Source organism: Lactuca saligna, chromosome 8 (assembly GCF_052625555.1).
Source record: "Lactuca saligna cultivar CGN05327 chromosome 8, ASM5262555v1, whole genome shotgun sequence".
Classification (NCBI taxonomy): domain Eukaryota; kingdom Viridiplantae; phylum Streptophyta; class Magnoliopsida; order Asterales; family Asteraceae; genus Lactuca; species Lactuca saligna.
Genome location: NC_136424.1, coordinates 894,560 through 911,261, shown reverse-complemented (window position 1 = coordinate 911,261; position 16,702 = coordinate 894,560).

Genomic DNA, 16,702 nt, shown 5'->3' with positions numbered 1-16,702 from the left:
GCTTGGATCTAGGTTTCTCTATTGTACATGCTTTGAATCCAAGACTATAAACCCTAATTCTAGCATACAAGTAATCATATTAATATGTAATTAGGTTTAAGATCATACCTTGATTGTTATGTAGCAATAACAATCCCAATTCCTCCTTGAATTTGCTTTGGAATGCTTAGAGTCACAAGTGTCACTCCTCTAATGGCTCACAAACACCATAAGCAAATGGAGAAGGTATAAAGAGAGAGGTGAGAGGTTAGAATTCGTATCTAGGACCTCTTGGGAAGGGATACACGAATTCATGACCCTAGGGGTGTTTATATAGGTGTAGAGATAGGGTTTCAGTCATTATCCTTATCTAGTTGATTATCCATTAAGCAACCAATAAGATAATCCTTGAATCCTTATCATACTCGAATTCTAAGGCTTTCCAACCTTAAATTCGTCCACCATATAAATAAGATAATCCTTACCTTATTTTGTAACTATCACATAATTACAAATCAGCCCCTCTAGTTTAATTAATTACATTTGATCACAAAACTAATTCTTAATTAATTATTGACCAATATTAATTAAACAAATATGATTTCTCCTTTAATATATTATTCTTATAACATATTAATAAATCATATTATCCTCTCTCTCTTTATTCATTTCTCCAATCAAGTTGCTTTGGTGAAGGCAACCCAAAAGGACCATGCACCATCGGGTCAAGTACATACCAAAATAGTTATGGACTTAGACACTAATCCAACATCAACACCCTCATTTAGCCCTGATTGTTCAGTCTTAACTGAAACTGGAACAAGGGGTTGGCCATACTTAAGATGTGCTTCATTTTCAATTTCTTCCTTAGTCAGAGGGGTGAAAGTGTAGTGATCATTGAAAGGAGGTGGAACATCATGATACCCTAGACCCACGTTTTGATTATCTTTAAATGTTAATTGTTTTTCTATCATGGACACAACTACCTCACTTGACACATCAAATTTCTTAAAGTTGAATTCAACATCTTTATATTTGGCTTTTAATGCATCAAGTTCGGCAGTCACAGCATCAAAATCTTTCTTAAGATATCTATAATGGACACAGTTGTCACTATATTCTACCTGTAATTTCTTATAATCATTTGTTTTGGCCTCTAATTAATCTTTCAATGGTTTCTGGCCTTTCCTAAGTTGGTACCCTTCGTATTTTAGTTCCTCGTTCTCTCTACGTAGTAATTCGTAATGTTCATGTAAATTCTCCAAAAAATTTCATTGACATTGATTTTTGAAGAACTCATTTTTATCAAAAATTTTCCTTTGACTAAAAACTCAAAATTCAACATAAAAGTCAAATTTAAAAAGTCCAATTTCAAAAGTCAAACTTGAAAAGTCAAACTGAAAAGCTAAATTTGAAAACTTGAAAATTAAACTAGAAAGTCAAAGATTAAAGTCAAAGGTCGAACTTGAAAGTCAAAGTTAAACGGTTGTTTTGGTAGAAATATGATGGGTATTGTTGTAGAAACATCATGGATAGTGTTGTAGAAATGTCGTTAATTTACAGGATAGGATGGTCTCAATAGGGTGGTGAAACGGTTTTTTTGGTAGAAATATAAAACTTATAACATGTCTGATTTTTAGTTGTATTAGGATATACTTCAACATGCAATCAACAATCAAACCAATGAAAATGCACTTGTCTGGCTTGACAATATTGCTATTTCGACAATTGCAATGTACTTTTTCCCTAAATCATGTTTCAATGCTTTGATAGTTGATATTAATAAGTTTGTGTTAAGGTTATCGACTGTTACACATGATTTACCGATAACGACTGTCATTGAGGTTATCTATGAGCAGGTGCAACAAGTGTTAATGACTCGATTCAACATGGGTAAAGAAATATTTAGAAAGTATTTTCTTATATTTAATGAAATATAACTACTTTGTATATATAGGGAAAAAAACATGGTGTATTGTGTGAGCACGCGATAACGATGATGAGATTATTTAACATGCAAAAGATTCATCAACTTTTTAACTATAATTTGACTTTTGTCGTGTATCGAGATGCATACTTTACTAAAATAGTGAAACATCTACAGCCTCCTCTTAATGGGAATTAACAAATAATGTTATCATGGTTTTGTCCCCTAACTTAAATATTTATATATCTTAAATATACATGTAATGTTATATGGGATCCACTGGTATGTGTAATGTTATATGTTATCCACTAATATAATATTATTTTAATGTGAACTCTAACAAACAATCCCTTAAAGAATAACACAACGAATAAAAATCCAAGCATCACAGACCATCGTAATTTGGAATTTATAAAAATATGACTTTCTGATATCTAAATATGGAGTGTGATGTTTCCATTGATATTTCTTATTACAAAGAACATATTGAAAAAGAATGCAGCTCAAACAGAGTTTGTATGCGAAATTTATGAATGATCAAGTTGACTTTTTTCATATTGCTTAACGAGTTTGTATGCCAAATTTATGAATAATCAAGTTGACTTTTTTCATATTGCTTAACAAGTACCCTATTGCAGAACTACATTAGTATGACTTTCGAACATCCAAATTAGAAGTGTGGTATATCCATTGATAACCATTGAAACAAAGAACACAATAAAAAATAAACTCAAATGTATTTCGTATAAAAGAGTTATAAAACTTCAAAATTCTAAAAAAAAAAAAACAAAAAAAAAAAAAAAACAAACAAACAAACAAACAAACAAAAACAAAAAAAAAAAAAAAAGATTTTCACAGCCTAGATTTTCGCAGACCATATGGATTTTCGCAGGCTGCAGCATGGTGCTATGTAACAAAGATGGCTATTATATATATATATATATATATATATATATATATATATATATATATATATATATATATATATATATATATATATATACTAGCCGTTACCCGCGCACAGCGGCGGGGACAAATAGCTTCTTTCAACGATATTTTTTTAACGAAAAATGTTATGTTCCAAAAGAAAGTTCATGTCGTGGGTGAGAGGAAGAGCGGTAGTCGTGATAGTGGTTGATTGAAGGCGAAAGGAGGCAGAGCGGCTGTGGTGGTGGTGGTTATACTGTCTTGGTTACTGGTTAGGGTTCTTCGAGAGAGTGTGCGTATATTTCTTACTTTGAAGGGATTACGAATATAGATATTCTGAGATTGTTTGTTACCAATGTGAGAGAAGAGATCCTCTATAAATTGTTGACATTTACCGCTTCAAATGGTTGAAGTGTTGAGATTGACGGGTTCAATTTGCAAATGAATTCTTCTATTAATTTGATACGAGATTTTTAAGGGATAAAGGATATGGTTAAAGTTTTAATATTATTATATTATAAATGGGTTGTACTTCAAGCTTAATAGTTTGGACGTCTTAAAAAAATAATATTATTATATTCAATCTATTTATAGAAATAGTTAGATTTCTTTTATAAGTAGTAAAGATATATATATATATATATATATATATATATATATATATATATATATACTATCTTATAAAAGATATTTCACTATTTCTATAAATAGATTGAATATAATAATATTATTTTTTAAGACGTCCAAATCGTTTAGCTAATAGTACAAGTAATCATCAATATAATATTCTTATATTTAAAATAGTCCAAACTTTATAACTCAAGGTACAACTATTTGATGCATAGAAGAATTGATCCGTCCCCTTAATTTGATTGAGTCTATGTTGAATACGAGATTTCTGCAAATATGGGTGCTTCCGAATCCTTTTTCGAACTTCTCCATCGTATCTCTTTCTCTCTCACACACATACAACCTTCCTCTGTCTCTTTGTACTCCCTCTAATGAAAAACCTAAATGCGACCATTTACCTCTATTTACCATCATCACAGGAATTTCATCATCACCATCAATTGTAGTCACACGTCGTGACTACTGAGATGGTTACCACCGTTTCTTAAAATGGTCAACGCTCCCAATTCTGTAGTATTTTCCAACATAAACCCTAATCCATTTTTCTCTCGCACACAAAGACGATGAGTGTTTTTATGTATATAGTTTCGATTTTAGTTTATTCTTATCATTTCATTTACTGTTTCGATTGGTTACAGGTTAGATCTATGGTGGGGTGAAGACAAAAAGTTGAATCCAACATATATACATCCTTTGCTTCTTCGTAATCAAATCCAACGATTCACTTTCTCTCTATCTCTCGATTAAAACCCTCATTACAGATGAATACCTCTCCCCTCCCTCATTTGAAATAATCAATTTTTCTATGTAAACACACGCTCTCTTTACCATGTCTAAAAACTCAAAACCCTAAACGCAACTCTCACCCGATAATCGAAGCTTCTTTCTCCTCTTGTGTTTTGGGGGTATTAGATTTATGGGGAAATCCACCGAGGTTTGTTTATATATTTGATGATTCTCTCAATCTCCAGGTATTCATCCATAATCTTTTATTTTTCTTTTTGGTTATGGAGATCGACTATCGCCTCTTTCTTTCTCATTGCAGTGTTTGTCACCCAAAAATTCAAATCATAAATACATGTACAAATTGAATCCATTATTTTTTTCCCGAAGGAAATAAGAATGTGTTTCTACTAAAATAACCTAATTTTGTTATGTAATGTAAGGTAATTTGTTCTAAAAGAAGCGAAGGAGAAACAAGTCAGATGATCATCTTGATCCATGTACCTTTCTCTGTTTCTGAAAGGTAATACACTAGAATTTTTTAATTTTAATGATGGAATGATGAATTTCCAAGCGTTTATAGATCTATGGAGTACCGGAAGCTTCAAAATGAGGATACAATGCTCTTTCAGATGAGCTCTCTTTTTCTTATTCTTTTTTTTTTTTTTTTTTTTTTTGTAAATTACTGGTCATATAATATTTCTAAGTTTTTATGATCTATGCATAAATCATCTATCATGTTATGTTGTTTAGGCATTTCGTTTTGAACATATTTCCTGATTTCATGAATTTCTTCTCCATATTAGGACCTTGCTTGAGGATTTAACTTGAATCGATGGAAATTCGAATATCTATGTACTCCAGAGGTATGTATCTTTTTTATTTTTACTTTCTTGAATATAGGTTATGTTCTTATAGGTAGTTCTCTTTAAAATATGTTTTGAGGAACTTCGTATATGTTTTTTTTGTTCTTTTTATTGTAAATTATGGGTCATAATAATATTTTTATTTTTTTCTGCTCTATGCAAAAATCATCCCTTATACGGTTTTTAAGCAAGTTTGACATATTAAAATAATTAGAATCCGATAATATGTGTTTAAAGAATTTCATTTTTGCTCTAAGGTTTCAAAAGTAAGTTCTATTGGAATCCGATGATATGTGTTTAAAGTATTTCATTTTCTGGTCTATGCTCATTCCATTACATTTCTTATTCCATTCCAACAATTCCTTATATAAATAGATTTTCTATTTCGTGATATTTTAATAAGTGAGAGGAGTTCCAATTGGATGATTTCTTCATTTTTTGTGGAAAAGAGGTTCAAAATCGTGCAAATATGCTTTTAGAGGTTTACCATTACATCTTTGAGAGGTTTACCATTACATTTAAATATGCTTTCAATTCCATTGTTTCCTTGTTCTATCTTTTATAAAGTTTTTTGATTGACTTTTTGTACACTTTGTGTGTCAAAAATTAATGGTGGCAGCCAACATTAATGTTGAATTCATCAGAAATGCATTCGGAGCATGAAGCTGTGGCATTGACCGTTACAAAACAATTATTGGAATCTTATTATACAATTGTTAGGAAAAAGATCCAAGATTTTGTGCCTAAAGCAATCATGCGGTTTTTGGTGAGTGCTAAATTTTGATAGATAGGTCATGTTTGATCTTTTATTTCAAGATATTTTTGTATGTGGCTCTTTGTGCGTCAAAGTAGTTGTGATTACAACTAATTTTCAATAGTCTGTGATTTTCTATTCTGTTAGGACTTGAGACAATATTTAAAATCTTTGGTTCTTGAGTTGATTGTTTTCAATGAATCATTCTGAAAAATAATAATGATGTTGTTTCTTTGGTGTTTTTTCTCGTAATTAGAGGTTATGGTTTACAACTTATTGTACTTTTGATAATCCGGTGGCTTTTTGGTATCTGATCTTTTAGAAATTTATTCATCTTAGTCGGTATTTTGATCAATTTTAGGTTGTGTGTTTTTTAAGGGTAGAGTTGAGCACTTGAATAAGTGAAACCAGTAGAAAGAGTTGTTGATGACAGAAAGTCGCCTCCATTCATTTAACAAAGTCTAATAATATATTCTTTGGATACAACATAGGCATTGTTAAATTAGTATTTTTTTTTTTTTTTAATTCCAATGACAATCAAGATGCGAGCTTACCTCTAACCGGGACATGAGTGGTAGTCAAAAGCTTTGGTACGGAATTAGGGTTGCAACAACTTTTTCATGCAAGGCTTGGTTTAATGACAACCATTGTAGTTTAATTCTATTTTTTTTACGTTTATTTTCATTTCCTTAGTATTTTGAAATTTGGTAGATAGACACATATATGTTGATTCTTTATCTAATGTTATGATTTAAAAGTGCTAAATGGTTCCATGAAATTTAAATAGCAATAAATAGCATATTTTGACGCCATTCCTTTGTCCAAAATCTCCAAACCTTATATTTTTATATCTTTATGTCTACTATGTTTCTTGGTGAAAGGGTATTTAAAATAAGGTTTTTTTTTTCTCCAAATCTAAAAATTGGCTCCATATATAATCCTCTCTCAGAAAATAATCGTATCATTTCCTTTGCTTCAAGATTACTTCTCAAGTTTTTTTATGTATTTATTTATTATTATTCCTTTTTGTGATAAGAGATTCCTGGTATATAATACCAAATTTTAGATCAATTTGAATAGTGGTAGTAATCAATTACGGGAGTAATAGCATAGTAGTTCGATTGATTTAAATGGGTTACAATAATAACCAAATCAAGTAGTAGCATAAGCTTTCAATCGACTTGAGTTTATTTCAATTTAAAAACACAAACCTTAAATTTGTTAACGTTTAAAATATATAAATTTTTTTCTCCGGTTCTCTAAGAATAATTTAAAAACATGAAGCACAGAAAGCCAATTTTAGAATGTCGTATTAGGTTATTTGTTTATTTATTTGATTAATTCCAATCAGTTTGTATCAATCATTACTACTATTCTATTATATATATATATATATATATATATATATATATATATATATATATATATATATATATATATATATATATATATATATATATTATTTAAAAACCATTTTTAATAGAGTTTTAGTTGATAAAGTTTTAATTTAATTTGATGAAACTTGACTAATATAACTGAGCGGGATTATCTCAAATGAAAACGCAAACATCAAAATACATAAAAGTGGAACTAAAACGAAAAAACTTAAGTTAGACTGAAAAACTTGAATTTGAACCGAAAATGATAACGTCAAAGGTCGTTGGACCAAGCTGCACTATAATGAAACCGAAAAAAATAAGCAACAAAATAAAGATCTGCCCCAAAAAAGGGGTACGAAAAAACTGCTGAAATTATATAAATGGTCCATGTGGTTTTCCATATATTTTGTTTTCAGCCTGACCTTTTTTTCTTTTTTTTTTGTTATATATATGGCCAGATGGTTTTCATTTCAAATAGAAACTAATTGCCGAAACATGATATTCGTCGCACGTCACATTCGCAGGTATACTTATCCATATTTTCTTCACAAATATTAACTAAAAGGGGACAATGTGATATTTTTTTTCTCAAAATACTTTTAGTTAATGTCAAGTTCATAGTAATTTTTTTGATCAAAGTTTTATTTTTTTTATCGATGTACTTTTGGTTATTAGCATTTAGCCCTTTTAAATGTGAAATCACAAGAAACTAAACATTGTCTGTCGAAAAGAAATATATATATATATATATATATATATAGGGAGTGGTTCAAATGAGAACCAAAAAATGTTAAGAACCATAAGAACCTCTAACTTTAGATGTTTATAAAAGGTTTAGGGTAACCCTAAACCCTAAACCCTAAACCTTTTATAAACACCCTAAACCCTTAACCCTAACCCCTAAACCATATACCTTTTATAAACACCCTAAACCTTAAACCTTAAACCCTTTATTAACATCTAAATTTAAAGGTTCTTAGGATTCTAACCTTTTTTGGTTTTCATTTGAATCTTTATATATATATATATATATATATATATATATATATATATATATATATATATATATATATATATATATATATATATATATATATATATATATATATATATATATATATATACACTAAAGAATAAAGTAATTTATTTAGAAAAAAAAACAAAATAAAGATATTGTTAAAATGTCGCCATCTATTTATTTATTTAGTTATTTATTTTTGTCATGAGTGAGACGGACGAGTTACGACGAACTTGCGTGACGCATGAGTTGTTAAGTGGCGGTAGAGAAGACAAGTTATGAAGCCACTTGCTCCTTGCCCAGCCCACGGCCCGCCAAAGTTGAAAAGACGCCTCAACAAACTAATATTTTCACAAAACCCCTTAAGATTTATCTTAAATGTATTTTCCACCTTATACATTTTCAAGTTTTTTTAAGTCTTATGTGAGTAATAAGTTTATTTTGGAATTTTTTTCATGACCCACGTTCCAAATAAGTGTCGATTACGGATGAACAAATAAGTGTCGATTACGGATGAATTATCTTCGACATAACATGCGTTTATATTATATACTAAGCGAGTAGAATATTATAATATAATTAATATATTATTAAAAATAATTATGCCTATATCATTGATTTTGAAAGAATATTTTTTACATTGTAATTACGATAAATATAGAATAAAATAGATACATATTTATACTAACTCATATCAATAACGTTTATTCTTAGATAACATAAAACTTCATTAACTTTTTGATTTATTGTATTATTTATTATTATGATAATTAATCAATTTGTATTACTATCTTTTAGAATTGTATTATTTTAATGACATATCCAAATATGCTTTTGTTCTCTAACAATAGTAATTGGATCTATCATTTTTTTCTCATAAAATACATCAATAAATATTTTTTTCTATTCATCTACATAAATATAAATTTACAATCTATATATAAAATCAATTAAATTTGAAAAAAATATTTAATTACATGTTTACATAGAGACAAATGTAAGTAATATTTTACCTAGATAATATCACACCACCAAATATACTTCATGTCATCGTGGCATGATCATCATGCGGGTAAGTCAGATTTCGCGTTATCTGTTTGATGTTTATCACTTAACCGAACTGTATTACTTCTGTTAATTCGCTTTTTCGTTATCTGGATCTAGTTTGAACAAATTTGGTTTCGTTACTCGAATAACACACTAAATCTAAATTGTTGCACTCGTCTTCTCTTACTCACGTAATCTCATCAGCTTGTTTAATATCATAATGGTTGTTATATTTTGGCAGTCATTAACTTTGTCAAGTTTTACACTCGCATACATCGAGTCATGTATAATTTACTATCATAATACTTAATCAATTTATATAACTATCCTTTAGAATTTTATTATCTTAATGATATATATGCAAACATACTTTTGTTCTCTAACAATAGTAGTTTGATCTATCAATTTTTCCTCTTAAAATACATCAATAAATAATTTCTTCCATTCACGTAAATAAATAAAAATTTACAATCTATATATAAAATCAGTTACTTTGAAAAAATATTTCAGTACACATTTACATAGACACAAATGTAAGTAATGAAGTTTTTTACATAGATAATATTACACCATCGAATATACTTCATGTCATCTAGGCATGATCGTCATGCGGGTAAGTCAGATTTCGGATTATCGTTTTCATGTTTGACACTTAACCGGACCGTATTACTTCTGTTAATCCGCTTTTTGGTTATACGGGTCTAGTTTGAACAAATTCAATTTCATTACTCAAATAACACTAAATTTAAATTGTTGCATTCGTCTTCTCTTACTCATGTAATCTCATCAACTTGTTTAATATCATCTTGGTTATTATATTTTTGCAGCCATTAGCTTGGTCAAGCTTTAGACTCGTATACATCGAGTCATTTAAATATATCATATATCATATATCATATATCATATATCAATATAGAGATATACTATATATAGTGAAGCATACGTAAATACTTATTTATGTAAAAATATTAAACCACCAAAGTCATGTGTTTTAATGAATTAATTAATATATTGCTATAACTTTTTTCAATTAAAAGTAATTATATAAACAATTATCACATTTTAAACATATAATGTATTTATTCAAGTAAAAAAAAATTAAGCATACAGACTTAATAAAAAAATGCTCTAAGAATGAGCAATCTTATGATTCTACTCAATTGGAAGAATTAATAATTAGAATCCTAATTATTATCTTAAAGTAAAAAAAATCTTATAGGTAGATGAATATATGTCTTAATTTAGTCGAAGTTGTTATCAATGCAAGTATAAGTTTTTCAAGATGAGAATACCTGGTTTCAAGATCCAGGAGGCTTTTACTTACATAGTATATAGGATGTTGGTCCCCAGTGAGATCCTTGTCTAGTACAACGCTTACTTCGTTTGAGGATACTGAGAGGTAAATCAAGAGAGGTTCCCCATCTAGGGGTTTTACTAGTAGGGACGGTGAGCTTAAATACTTTTTAAGCTCTTGAAAAGCATTTTCATGCTTCTGGGTCCACTCCAATCTTTTTTTTCTTCTTCAAGATTGTTTTGGTCAAAATTTACACAAATATTAATCAATCAAATTGAATGAGAGGTTGTGATGTTCGAATTGTGCAATAAAAAAGAGTAAAGAGATTGACACGATTGTTTACAAGGAAAGCCCTTGATCCTTGCTAGGATCTCCGACATAAAACCTTAGGAGATGATAATGATCACCTGTCTTGATGATTTTATTAGTATAAAGTGTTGATTACAGAGAGTATTCCAGTAAGAACTAATGAAAAAGTTCACCGAGTAAGCTAAGAGTCAATAGTGTGTGTCGTATGTGAGATACATGTGTCAATTTATAGTCCAAACTTGCTAATAAGATGTCCGATATTTCCAGGAATCTCTATGAACAACTTTGTGAACATTATTTTGACTTGGTATTCTAGGTCTTTAGCATAGTTGAGATGATTCTCCATTGAGAGTAAGTCTTCTCTTGACTATTTCTGCACATGTGTCAATTAAGAAGGAAATATAACCGTTATAAATGTTAGTAAATAATAATAACAATACTAGTTAGGATCCTGGATATTTGAGGATCTTGAATATTTTCAGGATCTTGACCCTAACAATTGCCCCCAAGTTATTCCTGAAAATGTAGGGGTTAATTTCAAGAATATTTAAAGGAATAACTTAAATTAAAATTAACGGAGGGAAAAAATTTATCCCTTAATGGATAGGTTTTATCCTTATCGAGATAATCAAGAAACAGTCAAATCATCTTTGTTATCTTTTCCTGGTTATAAATGTCAGTTTCCGGTAACTTCTTATTTACTTTCTTCAGTCCTCATCATCTTATTGTGAAGGTAAATTTATTCTTACTTATTTCCTATTGTCCCTCCAATTTCTCTCTTCATGGACAAGAAAGCTACGTTCTCGACATAATGTTGTTACCTCTCCTGAGAATGATTTTAGTGATCAAGCAATTTTAAATTGTGATGAGGTTTGCTACTTTAAGAATGAGGATATAGAATCATTGAAAGCCATTAGGGCTTTTCCTTCCGACGTAGTTTTCCGTCCTTTCGAGGCTACCGTTCAACCTGATTTTGTGTCTCCGACGTGGGCCTGTTTTCCTGAATACCCATTTACTCTAGGTTTAATCTATCCTTTTACTGTCATCGTTCGTGATTTCTTTTTTACTACCCAGATTTCTTATATCCAAACTATGCATGTGGTTTGGAGGATCCTATTTTGGATTGACCGCTTGAATCGTCTAAGAATATGGACATTGGATCGCCTGGGTTGGCTCTCATTATTGATCTCTCTACTTTTTGTTCTTCTCGTTTCCTTCTGAGAGTTAAGAAACAAACCCCACCTCATTCTGAAGTCTAAACAAAATGATGGTGCTTGGAAGGAAAAATACTTCTTTGTGAGATGTGACTCGATTCCTGAGGGGGATTCCCTACCAAAAACATGGATTAAAAAGGGTTGGATTTTATTTAGACTTTAAGGATCATGAAATTTACTTCCCTTATTTTGTTTGTTTTGATGCAACTTTTAAATTTGAGGAGCATGTTCCTACTATTAGCGATTCCGAGGAAAAGATTTCCAAATTTCCTGCGCCGCACTCAAGAGATCGTTCAGGCTCGAACATTCAAGTCTCTAAGAGGGTTCCTCCACTATTGCTTTTATGGCTACTGGTAACATTATTTTTCTTGGATGTGTTTTTTAGAGGATCTTGATTTTATAGGGATCTCTGGCAGGTTCTAAGACTATCGTGTCCAAGGCTCGTTTTGGTTTGGCAGATCTTGAAGATGATATGACCAGTGGTTCGATCAAGTTTAAGCAAGAAAAATGTGTCATTCTTCCTCCTCCTAATAGATCTCACATAGTCCATACAGGTAAGGCTTCAGGATCCCGAAAGCGAAAGACTTTTAAGGCTATAGACTTCAACCTAGAGAACCTCAACATCGAGGATGCTCTTGGGAAGTTGTCCTCATTTTCCCAAGCTGTAAGTATCCCATGCATAAGCATTACTTGTGTTAATCTATCATACCTACCTCTTCTCTTGCTAATGTTTGTGTTTCTTCTAGGTTTCCACTCATGTTTCTCAGTTCACCAATGATCTCAGGATCCGTGTTGAGAAAGTTGATTTTGTTTTAAAAGAACATGAGAAAACATGGAGGGCCATCAATGAGGATCTCTTTTGAAGGGTGGAGTTGTTGAGTAAACAGAAGGCCGAAAAGGAGGAAGAGCATTTTGTAGATCTCGAGCAGGGGATTGTTGATGTGAAGATAAGCTCCGCGATAGCCATCTTGCAGGCTAAGATCAAGTTGGCAGAGGATCTGGAAAATGCAGGTTCCTGGGATGTGGACAGTTGGTGGGAGGCGCTGGCCAAGTTAATTGACAAGCCTGCTACCGCCAATCAGGATCCTATATTGCTACTGAACGAAGGAGGGGAGAAGAAGTACATGGCCGATGATGACCAGGCTAAGGTCTAGGCCTACAAAAATTTAGTCTAGATAGTTTTTGTTTATGTCAGTGATGTAAAACAATTGAACTTTTGGTTGGGTTGGTATGTAACCCCTTTTCGAATGCAACAGTTGTTTTTTATATTTCTCGTCTTTGTGACTGTTATGATATTATGATTCTTTAAAGAATCAGGATCCCTAAAAACTCAGTTCCTACAAACAATCTTGAGACAAAATTCCCTTAATGAATCATTCTTAAATTCCGATTGCCAAGTGATTTTGCTTAGGATCCTAAGATTTAGAGTTTTTCAAGAATAAGGATAGATGGAACCTGATTGTCTTCAAGTTTTTCCTTAAGCTCCATAAGCTTTTCAGCCTTATAATTCATTGAGGACAAATCTAACCTTAGGAAAGAACTTAGGTCCAATGTCGACTTCTGGTGATAAGGTTCTTACTAGTGAGGATCCATGTCGATGAGGATCCTTAGTGATGAGGATCCTTGATTTTGAGGATCATTCGGGGGAATTCCCTTCTTAAGATAACATGTTTAGGCTATAGATTTTGACATAATTCTTGGGCAACACCATAAGTTCAATTGATAACATGTTAATGTTATATACCGGGGAGGATCCCAACTTGGGGTGTATTTCATGGTAAATATCCCTCCTTATGATAACATGAAAATGTTATGATTCATGTGTATTTTCCAAGGAAATATCTCGACGTGTGATTACATGAAAATGTTATAAACCTTATGTAATTTCTGGAGTAAGATCCCAACGTGTGATAACATGAAGATGTTATAAACCTTATGTAATTTCTTGGGTAAGATCCCAACTTGTGATAACATGAAGATGTTATAAACCTTACAGATCTAAACTTATGTTCAAAGATAAGAGGGCTACCAAGCTACTACATCGTGAAATGATCCCCTTATCAGTATCCCATAGTTAGATATCGTGCTTTCAAGCGAGGTGTATAAACCTTGGTTCGTGTGAAAGGGGTAATTAGTTCTTTAAACCTTAGAGGGGATTAAGTACCCTTAAGCGTACGAGAGATGATCGGTCTATAGCTTGTGTATATGATAGTTTAAAGATCATACCATGGAATTGTTTAAGTGTTAAGATGTTGAGATCTTTATGTGTCAAGATCCTTATGTTTCAGGATCTTCAACCTTGAGGATTCCTATGTATCAGGATCTTAAGGATCCTTATTATTCAGGGTCATTACTTATATAGATCTTTAGCTATACGTCGTTCTGCATGGCAAACGTTATCTAGGGTGGGCATTAGTCCAGCTAACGCTCCTTTGATGCTTAAGTTAGTAATGTATTCGAGGAGAAAATAAGTAATGATGAAAAGTTTAAGGTAAAGAACATGTGAACCTTGGTTTTGATGAAGATCAGTCGATCCTATGTACATATGGTATGCTTTGAGATGTATAGTATTCCAGGATCTTGGCAAAACATCTCCTTTGAGTGTTTCTATCCATTATGCTCCTTTTCCTGCTTCAGCATCTATAAGATATGGCCCTTACTATTTAGGAGCTAATTTACCTGAACTAGGATCCTTGGTGCTTTGGAATTTTTTCCTTAATACCAAGCCTCTTATTTGGAATCTTCTGAATTTTATGTTTTTATTGTAAGCCTTGGTGATCCTTTGTTAATGAGCAGTAATGCGTATCTTGGCAACATCTCTGAATTCGTCAACAGTGTCAAGATCCTAGGCCAGGATCATGTCATTGTTTTCATGGTTTTGGAATAGGTATCTCGCCTTAGGGATTACTACTTCTATAGGGATCACTGCTTCTATTCCAAATGGGGGCCTGTCTTGTGGCTACTTTGGAAGTAGTCTTATCTTCCCATAAGACGAAAGGAAGTTCTCCTGTCCATCTTCCGTTCTTCTTATCCAACATTTTCTTTAAGTTGATACTATGATCTTATTGCTAGATTTTGCTTGACCATTAGCTGGGTGATGGACATGAGTGGACATTATCATTTTGATTCCCCAACTTTTGCAAAAGTCTCTTGTCCTCTTGCTTATAAATTGGGATCCATTGTCGCATATGATTTCAGCCGAGAACACAAACCTATTCATGATATTATGTTTAATAAACGAGACTACCTCTTTGTCTCTTACTTGAATGAAGGCTTTGGCTTCGATCCATTTCGAGAAGTAATCGGTCATTACCAACATGAAGAATTTTCCTCCTGGAGCTATTGGTAATTTTTCTACTATATTCATTCCCCATTTCATGAATGGCCACAAGGAGATAATAGGATATAAAGAGGTTCTGCTGGTTGATGTAGGATGTTGTTGTGTCTTTGGCAGGCATCACACTTTTGAGCTTGTAGAAAAGAATCTCTCTTTATGGTTGGCCTGTAGTACCCTGTTCTCAATGTTTTGGTTGAAAACTACCTAATTATTAATCTACCAAATTGAATGAGAGGTTGTGATGTTCATAATACGAGATTGCAAGTGATAAAGGAAAGTGGCACGATGATTTATAAGGAAAGCCCTTGATCCTTGTTAGGATCTTAAGCATAAAACCTTGGGAGGTAATAATGATCAGCTGTCTTGATGATTTTATTGATATAAAATGTTGATTATAGTGAATTGTAAGTAAGAATGAGTGAACAATTTAGTAAAGTAAGCTTCTAGTCTAAGAACAGTGTGTCATGTGCAGATTATAAGTGTCAATTTATAGTCTAAACAAGCCAAAAAGATGTCCGATATTTTCGGGATCCTCTATGACCAGCTTCATGAATGTTATTTGACCAAGTATTCTGGGTCTTTAGCATTGTTGAGGTAATTCTTCGTTGAGAATTGGTCTTCCCTTGACTACTTCTGAACACGTGTTAGTTATAGACAAAATATGACCATTATAATTATTAATAAAAGTAATATCGGTAATTAACCGGGATCCTGAAGTAGCTGGGGATCCTGGATATAGTATGGATCTCGGTCCCAATAATTTCCCTAGAGTTATTCCTAAAAATATAGAGGTTAGTTCCGTAAATATTAAAGGAATAACTTAAAGTAAATAGATAAAAGGAAAGAGAGTGGTAATTTTCAATTTTAACCCTTAACGGCTAGGTAATTTGAAATCCAAAGGATAGTTTACTAGTCGTTAGCAGTCAAATCACATTCATTGGTTCAGTATAAATACGAGTGATTAGCCTCATAATCTTCTATTTGTTCTTCTTTGCTCTTCTTTTGCTATCTCAAAATCAGAATGCAATTCTTTTTCTTTTAGGCTTTTATTCTTTCCACCATGGGTCGAAAAATGGTTGTCTCTCGTAAAAACATTTTGGCCTTCCTCGATGACGATTTTACCGATCAAGGGATCCTCTCTTATGAGGATTCGTGCTCTTTTGGTGATGATGACATTGAGTCTTTAAGATTTAATGGAGCTTTTCCTTGCGAAGCTATATTCAGACCCATTCGATCCTCTTATTCAGTCATACTTTGTTTCTCCCACTTGGGTGTGCTTTCCTGGGTACGCTTTCTGT